This window comes from Diadema setosum, chromosome 14 (genome assembly GCF_964275005.1).
Source record: "Diadema setosum chromosome 14, eeDiaSeto1, whole genome shotgun sequence".
Taxonomy (NCBI): Eukaryota; Metazoa; Echinodermata; class Echinoidea; order Diadematoida; family Diadematidae; genus Diadema; species Diadema setosum.
This window is the reverse complement of record NC_092698.1, coordinates 18,333,616-18,344,657: the sequence shown is the minus strand read 5'-3', so window position 1 is coordinate 18,344,657 and position 11,042 is coordinate 18,333,616. Positions and strand designations below refer to the sequence as shown.

The 11,042-nt window shown below is 38.1% G+C and overlaps 1 long non-coding RNA gene across 1 annotated transcript; it reads right to left on the bottom strand.

The window, feature by feature from the left end:
* Nucleotides 1-3,490: 3,490 nt before the first annotated feature.
* LOC140237545 (uncharacterized) lies at nucleotides 3,491-9,435 on the bottom strand. Its single transcript, XR_011901851.1, has 3 exons — nucleotides 9,284-9,435; nucleotides 6,503-6,752; nucleotides 3,491-3,748 (listed from the first exon to the last, which is right to left on the bottom strand). It is a non-coding gene; the product is annotated as an uncharacterized lncRNA (long non-coding RNA).
* Nucleotides 9,436-11,042: the final 1,607 nt, after the last annotated feature.

Genomic DNA, 11,042 nt, shown 5'->3' with positions numbered 1-11,042 from the left:
CTTCACTGCACAGTCATGCTAACCTGGAAACACTGAACTGCACATTACTTGAATATGAGACCATTCTGAAGCAAATCATTTTCACACATATATGAAATACTCTAAAATCAATCCCACCAGGATTGGAACAATCATCCCCCTAGCATTCTCACTGATTCCCACTGATCAGTTACTAGCCACCCCCTTTAAAAAGTTCATAATGTGACATTTGAACATTTTCTCTTGACCTTTGACCCCATGGCAAAAATCTTTCTTTACGAATCATTGGGCAGTGAGGTATGTATATTCTTGTGTCTAGACTTGTTATTCATCTCCAGGGAATGGAGAAAAAGAGTAATCAAATAAAATGGAATTTTAGCCTCTGAACCTGACCTTTCAGCCTTGACCTTTCACTCAATGTCGCCCAAATCCCAAAGAATAACTGTCAGGCAGTACATGCATATCCACTAAATATCATGATGATACCATGAGCCATTTCTGAGATATGGGAAAAATAGAATTTTAGCATTTTCATTTGACCTTTGACCTCTGATCCCATAGGCCAGAATTTTACCAATGCAACTTTATCAGGTAATATGTATACAGACAAATTTTTAAAAATTGACCATGGCCATTGACCTTGAACATGTGCAACCAAAAGTTGAGAGGCGCAACTTCCTTCTCTCATACTCACTGTTTATGCCAAGTTTCATTTGGATACCTAAAATGGTTCTTAAAGGGAACCAACCTCAAAGAGAATTGTGGACTGAGTAAATTGAGTATTCCCTTGTTTTTCTGAAAGCAGTTAGTCATGTGCTCTTTCATCATGCTAGAAAAGTGAATTTTGGTGGAATTTCTTTAATATTTTTTGAATTGTTGTCCACACATAAGTCATAACCTCTAGCCTCCTTATCCAGCGGTTCCAACACCAAAACTTTAAAAATTCAAAACTTTTCCATCGCTTGTCCAATTTTCCTCAAACTTTCACTGATGTGTTCTACTAATGTTGCTGCTATCACTCAATCCACATCGCTCTTTGGGTTGGGTTCCCTTTAAGTTATGCTGTCCACAAAACTGATTACTGACTGATGGAAGGAGGGATGGACAACCCCAAAACAATGTCTCTGGTTACAATTTGTGGAGGAGGCATCATAAAAGAAAAAATGATTACAATTTTTTCATCCACCAAATTTACCAAAAATATGCCTTTTTGTGCAGTTTTTAAAGTGATTTTTCAGCAAATTGTGACATTATGCATACATTAGCATAAATTGTTGGTTTTTTTTTAACAAAAACAAAAACACCCAACTTTACAGTTTTGTATGTACTGAATTGCAAGGGGGGGGGGGGGGCTGGGAGAGCTCTGCTCTCTTGAAGACATCTGCAAACATACATTACAGAAAAATAACCCAACCAAATTAAAGTGTTAAGGATATATCAGTCCTTACATTCTGAGTGAAATTATGTGACCTTTTCACACACTAGACCATGTACAGTGTTTTTGAGTTGGCATGATGTTGTCCTGATGGAAAAACCCATGACTTTGCTGGTAATGAATATTATTGCTTGAAATTATTACAAAAAGTTTAGTACCTTTAAAGATATCAAGAGCCATTGTCAACTTTCTCAAGGTTTCATTTTCCCAGGTGAATCATATTAATCATGAAAGATTACTGCTAGTTCATGCAAGTGTGCTAAAACAAGTTTGAACAGACAACCCAAAATCTTTTATGATGAGGGTATCATGACAACATGTCACTGTCATATAAGATATATAATGCAAATATTCTGTGATACACAACTCACATTTAACCCTTCCTAATCCAAGTGTGGGGTTGGAACTTATTTGTCCCCCTCCTCAGATCTTGACCTCCAATCGCCCGACAATGGGGAAAATGGGGGAGAGGGTTGTTTGGGCTCCTCCTTAAGATCTTGGCCATCGATCAAACTATCACGGCGAAAATTGCCAGGCATGTTCCCTATCGCATAATCTCTAAGAATAAAGAGGTATTTTTTCCAAAAACATGGTTGTTTTCTCTAAATTATGTTCATTATGCTAGTTACATATACAACAATTTTTTCTTTTGTGTGTGTGTGTGTGCGTATCAGATTTTAAGCTCTAACTTTTGAATGAATGCTAAATGGGCAACTTTTTATCTGAACTTTTTATATAGTATTAACAAATACAAACACAAGTTTGAAAAATTGCGGTGTCAAAATAAATCTTCAGCAGGAGGTACAGATTCTTCAGCAGGGGGCACAGATTCTTCATCAGTGGGTACAGATTCTTCCGCAGGGGGCTGGGATACTGTGGCAGGGGGCCGTGTCTTTCCTGCATGACAAAACAAACAATGCAGAATATTTTCACATACACATATTTCAATATCTCATGTGTATCATGCACAGCTGACAAGTATAAAAAAAATACAATCTATTTTGTTCACTATTCTAAGACTTATTCATACAAAGCCATGTCTGGGAAATCATTGCTTATCAACATTACAATTCAGCATCATTGCAATTGATTGACATATTGCTCTACACTGATTTCAATAAGCACTGAACTAATCAGTGTCTTTTAGTAGTAGCCATGACAAAAAGACATTATGGGCATATGTACTCAAGCAGGATTTGAATCTATGACCTTCTGATCTTCGGACAGGCGTCATCTCCACTAGTCCACCAAGCTTTCGCCTGACAGCAAGTGGTGGTTCTGATCCTTATGGCATGCAGCGGATACTGCTCAATTATTCAAATTAATGAAATTCTTCCGTCAAGATGCTTCCATTGCAACTGACAGACAAATGGCCCTACACCGACGTAAATAAGCACTAGGTCTGAACTGATCAGTGTTTTGCCAGCAGCCAAAACAATAGAAATCATGGGTATAATGTACTCAAGCAGGATTTGAACCAACGGCCTCCTGATCTTCTGACAGGCATCATCTCCACTAGACTACAGAGCTTACGCCAGACAGCAAGTGGTGGTCCTAATCCTTATAGCATGCAGCGGGTACTGCATAATTATTCAAATAAAACATTTCGACAGAGGAAGTTCATGAATTTGAATACAGCATCACTCAAAGAATCTGGTTAACACTAATTCACATAGTTCTTAGAAGTATAATTCAGTTTTATCACTTGTATGATGAGCATGTGATCTTAGTTCAAAATGAATGATGCATCAATTGTCTTCCATAAGTTTTACGGTAAATTTGTGTAGCTGTTAGAAAATACACATATGTCAATATTGTCCCACAATTCTACAAGCATTTCAAGCATGTTCATTTACGATGGAGGAAAGAAATTTGGAATTTTGATACGTTTCACTTAACTTTTTTACAAAATTCATCAGCCAATAGACAATCATCAATTATGATACTAACCATACATTGCTGAATGTCTTGGAAGAGCTGGCAAAGATTGTGTTGTTGCGTGCTGTTCAATATCTTGAATAAGCATCTCTTCTACTTGGACACGACACATTCTGCAACATATCTGGCAAGACACCTGTGCATGGTACAGTCATGATGCTCTGCAAAGTCTTTGACTAAGATATTTCAGTGACAAAGGCCACATTCTCTTGCTGCCTAGTTTGAATACTGTTGCTCGGAAGATGCAGGTTGTTGAAGCCGAGCAGATTGTTGAGGTTGAGCAGGTAATGGAGGCTGAGCACATGCTGACACTGACTCAGTTGCTGGATGACTTGTTGCTGCAGATGATGAGATGCTTGTCACAGGTGAAATGCCTTCACTGCTTTTCTTAGTCGGCTGTTTGTGAGAAAAATAAATGTAAATTCCAATGTAATACACCTCCACATACTTGTCATGACCATAAAAATTCAAATTTAAAGAAGGATAATAACAAACTGCTGTAACCATTAGACCTAGATAACTGGAAAGAATAAGAAAAAATCTTTCAAATGGGTAAAATATTTTTGATAGCTATGTATGTTACTGTTGTTATTGTGCTGATTTAATGTAATCAGATGGTTCATTCTTTGTCGCAAATTACAAGGACTTCTTGATATCTATTTAACAGGAAAAGAGCTCCAATTGAATCCATGGGACAAACCTGAACACTGTAGCACACAATTCACTTCCCCAAACAAACAAACAAACAACAACAACAACTAGAAATGTCGCTATGGTGACTGGTATGCCTCTGCCATAATGCATCGTTCTCCTAATAGGTCTATAGTACAACATCTTGACAATGTGTGATTACAGTTTCACATAACTGGCAAAATATTAGAATGACAGGTTTGTCACAAATGTGTTGAATGTTCACTTTCCTTGAACTAGCTTTAATTGGATGGATGGCTATACTGCCTAAGAGTGCAGGTACAATTGTATGTGGGGATTTGAGAATCTTCACTTGACTTTTGACACTTTTATAAGTCTATGCATTTAGTAACTTTCAAAGTATGGAGAAAAAGTGTAATTCATGTATTAAATACTACAATTTTTGCATTCTTACTTGGCCTTTGACCCTGGACCTTAGACCCTATGACCCTAAAATTCCCGAGAGAATCACCGTCGGGTAGAACATGCATTAATCTGTACTAAGTTTCATGATGATATCTTGAGTCACTTTCAAGATATGGAAAAAAAGAAGAAGTGAAATTTAGCACTTTCACTTGACCTTTGGGCAAGAAACTTCCTAGAAAATCTCTATTGGGCAATATATCAAGTTTCAAGAAAAATCTTGGAAATATTGCAGAAATATGAGGGAACAAATGATATTTTGATTTGACCTTGATCATTGACCCCTGACCTTTGACCCATGATACCTACATTCCCTAGATGATCACTGCTAGTAAGTACATGCATAGATGTAATTACATTATATGAAGATGCCGTGAACCATTTCCAAGATAAGGAGAAAAAAGGGTGAAATTTCAAAATTTTAACTTGACCTCTCACCTTTGAACTTTGACCTCATAATTCCAAACTCTCTGGAGAATCTTTATTTGGTATCACATGTTTGCATCAAGTTTAAAGAAAAACCTTCAGGCATTGCATAGATAAGAGGAAAATAGTGAAATTTTGGAGCCATTTGACCTTGACCTTTTGACCTTTGACCTTGAGCATGAGCACCTAAATGTTAATAGGCACAACTTCGTTCACTCATGCATATACATACCAAGTCTTATTAGGATGCCTCAAAGGTTTTTTTTTTTTGTTTTTTGTTTTTTTTTGTTGCGCTGTCTACAAAATTCATGGCGGACAGAAGGACGCACGGACGGACGGAAGGACAGACAACCTGATAACATAATGCCTCCGGCGACACTTCGTGGCGGAGGCTTAAAATTGTAGGCTGAGGGTCAGAATTTCATTTCAAAGGCATATTTGGAGCTTAGTTCATAACTGAAAAAAAAAAATAGCATTCAAAGACAAACACTAAATTCATGTCCACTCCGAGGTACAATCACTCTCATCCCTCTGATACATTATTACAGTCCTGGGCTGAAAGTCATACCAAAAGTCAAATTGTAATTTCAACATACAAATAGTTTATCATGTAGAATCGCAATAACACATTTTGGACAAGAACTTGCTGGTACAAAAAGATTAGGTCTAAGGCATGACTTCTAAGATGAATGACTTCAAAATTGGTACAGTTTAGTGTGCACAAAGTATTTCACCAATTTCAATATATGTTTTATTTGGACTTTTTTAACTGACATTTCAGACAGACTTCTATTCTTTTTCATCATACATAATATGATCTAGAGGCTGCAGCTGAAATTAGACTTTCTTCACTTCTTTCCAATATTGCATCACTTTAAATTCCCCAGCAAACAATCTCTGAACCTAATGTATTTGACATTTACAACAGTCTGTATGAACTCTGCATCACATGTACAGCTATGTTTTGCAAAACATGAGGATGGAAATATTTAATCTGACAACTAAGGGGACTTTCTGGGTGTTATCCTCCCCCCTTACAAAAAACAAAAACAAAAACAAAACAATAACAAAAACAAAGCAAAACAAAATTAGAAAAGCACTGAGAGCGCAGATCTCCGCCAAGCATGCAGCTCATTTCCACCACTGATCTTGTTCTTCCATCCACCCATGTACTTATAGCATTGTGTGCTGAATGTCGCCGGATTTCCCAATATAAAAGCCTTTGTTCCGTCATAAACCCTCAGCTGCATGGCGAGCCTAGCCCTAGCAGAAACTAGACCACGCACTTTAGTGCGCGCATGTAAACCTCAAATACGTGCAGCCTGAACTCCCAAGTTCATTGACCCTACCTGCCAAAATATAAAAAATCCTTCATAAATTCCCCCAAAATTCTCGGATCACTACCAAAAGTTAATCGTTTGTTACTTGTGTCATTCTAAACCTTTCCTGCAAGTTTAATCCAAACCGTTAACTACTTTTTGAGTTATGTTGCACACGGACAAACTAACAAACAAACAAACCATAACGAAAACATAACCTCCTCCCTTGGTGGAGGTAACAAAACAAAACAAAACCCCCCAAAAAACCCAAAAAAACAAAAAAAAAACTCACCTCGTGGTAGGGCCTATTGATGTTTGCAGGCCAGCACAGCTCCAAACACACCAACAGCTTGCTTCTTCAGATGGAACCATGAAGGTGGCAGGCGTCAATCCTCTTTTTCACCTCCTTCCACTTTTTTTTCCACCTGGTGATTGGCCTACACCAAACCGATATTGTCCTCTTGCACACAATCTCATAATATGGTCCCAACAGCTGTACGGCTTCCCAGTCTTGGTCATTTTGCATGCTGAACTGTAGTAGTCTGTAGACAACAGAAGAGAAAACGGTAGAAGGTTTGACCTTTTTAATAGCATACTTATACTGTCCTGAGTTACTCAGGAGCGGATCCAGGAATTCCATAAAGGGGGGGGGGGGGGAGGTGTAAAAGTACCGATTTGAAATACAGCACAACTCTTTCTACATTTCAGTGCTTACTGAAGTGCTCCTTTTTTTAACAGTTACCCATGATTGACTAGACAACATACTTTCTATCCTGTCTTACTGCATGTGAGTGTATGTGTTGTGCATGTGAGTGTATGTGATGGTGTCTTGTTTTATCTACTCGACTTCACACAGAATTATTTGTAATGTTGCCAAATATTTTCCTGTGTAGGCATCCTACTGTATAAGCACTAGATGCTTTCAAGGCTGCCTGGCTCTCATCGTAAACGCCACTATTATTATACTGTATGTTTTTGTGTTTTATTTTGCTAAATAAATAGCCTAAATTGGCCTCAATCAATTAAATGAATTCAATAATAATAGTTTTAACAATTTATTGCTATCATTATCATCACCGTCATCATCATTGTTATTACTATTCATGGCATGAGAGAGAGGGACTAGACGAGAAACAAAGAACAACATACGAGATACCAAACAAAAAAATTAAGACTAGAGAAGAAGAAACATGTACAATGTATCACCGTTTAAGATATGCTGAATTGGAAGTTTACCTTACACAGAACAGAACATTGATGTTAAACTGTATGTGAAAAGAACTGTGTTGACAAACATACTTGTAGACATACTTGTCATACAGAGAGAACTACATGTAGTAGAGGCTAGATTGTAAGACTTAGGGTGACAGATGACTATCAGCCAGCTTACCATCCTCAACCTGACCCCAAGTCAAATTTGAAGTGACAACAACTTGATTTTGTCACTGCAAGGGATCACCACTTGGCTAATTGTATAACTTCCTTTACCTCATCATCCTTCCTATTTCTGTTAACATTTCCCTTGTTTCATCTCAACCATAATTCTCTTCACCAATGTTCTTCTCTCTGCTGCATTTCTGTTATTAGTGATAACATTTCCCTTTAACAACTGTTCTTAATCTGTTCTGTATAGTTTCTAAAGCTAGGGTCCCAGACCCAGCTCTCCTCCTCTGTCGTCATTATAATGAGACAAAGGACAGAATGTAACATTCATCAATCAACCACACTTAATCTACAACATTAGACTCCGGTGACATATAAATTGTCTATTAGTAACCCTACTTGTCATATACCGGTCATAGAGAACTGGTTGAGGCTAGACCGTGCGACTTTTGTGCGCAATGCTAAATGGCAATCAGCCAGCTCGTCACCCTTGTCCTGACCTAAGTCAAATTAGTAGTGACAATTAACAATTCGTTGTTGTTAAATGCCACATGCCCAAAATTGGTAGACCCATTATCTGCTTTACATCACCTACTCCAAAATTCCCTTTACAGTGACAGCATGCCATAAAAGCCTTGGCCATAGACACGCTGCATTTACATCACAACGCAGCAAACACTGCACTGGCACTGGTCTGATGCTCCCAGAACATTAATAGGCCCTAAAAACCACTGTTACACGAGCAAATTTTCAAAGATTGTTAAATTTCTTGTCTGACATGACAGGTAAAGGCCAAATCGTGATGTCGGTCCTCTCTCGTTCTGCGTGTGTGTTCATAATTATATACAATTGTATGTGCAAAGTCTACAACTCACAAGAAAGAAGTGATCCCCGGCTTTGACGAAATGACTGGAGGTGAATGGAGTGGGGACCTACATTGTATTTTGCGATAATGCCCACGTAAAACAACCAATACAACATTGTCAAGGCCAACTGAAAAACAAAAAAAAAAAGTAGGCCACTACTCTACAGAACCAGTTATGGGAACAGAATAGGGAAAATGCATGCCCATGGCATGGGTTAGTCACTGTAAAGTGTGCAGTGCCCTATCTAGCTGTGTTTAACTGTGGAGTTATATGTACAGTTACTCTAGATCTGGTATACAAGCAGCAGAAACATTCATGAAAATTAGATTTAGCAGGGGAATTTAATGAAATTAACTTTCAATATGCTACGTTACGTAAAAATTGAAGCAACGAGTGGATCTAACGTTAGAACCTCTATACCGTATACCGATACCGTACTAACATTGTGAATATTTTAAGTAGATTTTGGTTATGTAGTAACGTTAACTATTAGAGTAACATTTTGTCATCAACCTCGAAATGTAGTGAGGACAAAACTAAATCATGTTTCAGTTTCAGTAAATATAACCACAGTAGATTAACTCGATGAAAGACGGAGTGGTTTAGATTCTACAATATCCGATTTGGGAAATAAATTAAGAAATGCAGAGACAACCTGGCCACTGCACTGGCACTGTATGTAGACCATACGCAAAGCACGACAATAAGCGTTGACGCGTGCTTGAGAAAGTAACTCCAACATCAACATTTCCTCACACATGCTCTATTATCACCCGGGTATTTCCCTACACACGTTCAATTAGTATTATGAGATTCTTACTCACCTTTACCTTAGAAGGAAGTAACTTTTCTCGAACTGGCATTCGCAAGAAACATCAGACAGAGGTTCGACCGATCCACCTGCCTCATCGTGCACCACCAACACCGCCGGGAACCGCCGCCGCGCCGCCGGGCGGCGCTCGGCGGCCAGGATTGTCGAGAGTTCGCTCCAGGTTTCGAGTCTCGCGCGTGTTGGTTGCGCGAGAGAGAGCGACGATGATACGAAGACTGTAATTTACATATGCAAATACAGTACTGTGATGCAGCCATTCACGGGCGACGGACGTATCCGCATGCGCAGATAAGGTTTTGACACAGGGGCATAAGTTCGGAAACGTTAGGAAAGTGTTAGGAATGTTAGGAAAGTGTTAGGAAAGTGTTAGGAAAGCGTTAGCAATGTTAGGAAAGTGTTAGGAAAGTGGGTGCCGTCCAATCCCGCCTGCCCGCCCTTTGCCCCCCCCCCCTCCCGTCTTTCGTGTGCTGACGTCACCATAATCTATGATCACTTCTTAAGAGGACCACGGACCAATGACCTTTAATCCTCTCTCACTGTGTCCTGACCACCGACCACCTGTAAGGAGCCCTAGGATGATCTGTGAATGGACACTCTTGCCACCTGAGGGCGCAAATAGCGCTGAAACGGGCAGCGTAGCCAGTAAAACACCTTGATTAAAGACGAGTAGATAGGTCATTCCTTTTATACTAAGATTAACTTATTTCCGTTTGATGATTTGAATATGCTCGATGGCGCCAAAGGCGAGCAGCGCATTTTTTTTCCAATCTGAAACGTATTTCGATATTGATTATATATATATATATATATATATATATATATATATATATAGTACAATAAGTCCTAATGAAATGAATGCACTTAGTCAATAGATGTTTCAGAGAAGGCTTGAAATATGAAGTCATACGCCCAATTAAATCACACGTTTAATTCAAGTCCAAATCACTAACGTTCTTTGGTTATAATATTTGGTTTATACAAGGATAGTATTTACACTGTATTTATCTTGTTTTTGTTTGTTTGTTTGTTGTTGTTGTTGTTGTTGTTTTGTTTGTTTGGGTTTTTTTTTGGGGGGGGGGGGAGGCTGACCATTGCGATATTGCTTTTCAATTTCCGTTGACACATATTCTCCAAAATAACCTAATCTGAAGTGAAAGAGCAAATCATAACGAGCACAACAGTTGGAGTAATATGTTGAAGAAAAGAATGAAAGTAAGGAAGTTATGAAATTTCAAAGATTCTCTAATTTTTGCAGATCAGTTCTTGAACAACTGAACTTAAGAATATGTACATGAGTGAGCTGATGATATAATGGCCTCATAATTTTCCAGTGGTCGTGTTCAAAAACGTAGCGAAAATTCATTTTTTCTATAATAAATAATGTAAAAACACAATGTTATTCCCGGTTGAATAACTTCAAAAATTAATGACTAGTCAGATATAGGATTTGAGATTTGGGCATATCTGCACTTGAACAAAATGCTGAAAATTTCACTTTTTCAGGGTTATGTCATTGGGTAAAAATTATGTAACATAAAGTATAAAGTTACACTATTCAAAATATGATTTGTTGAAAGCTACTCGTGACAATCTAACAGCAAACTATCTTCCATTTATAAAATATAACGGATTCGAAATCACCAAATCAGATTTAGAATATACAAATCACACACGCAAAAAAAAAAAGAGAGAAAAAGATGAAGCTGGGAATGTCTCTATGGCGACTGCTTTATTCTACAAAATATGGTATA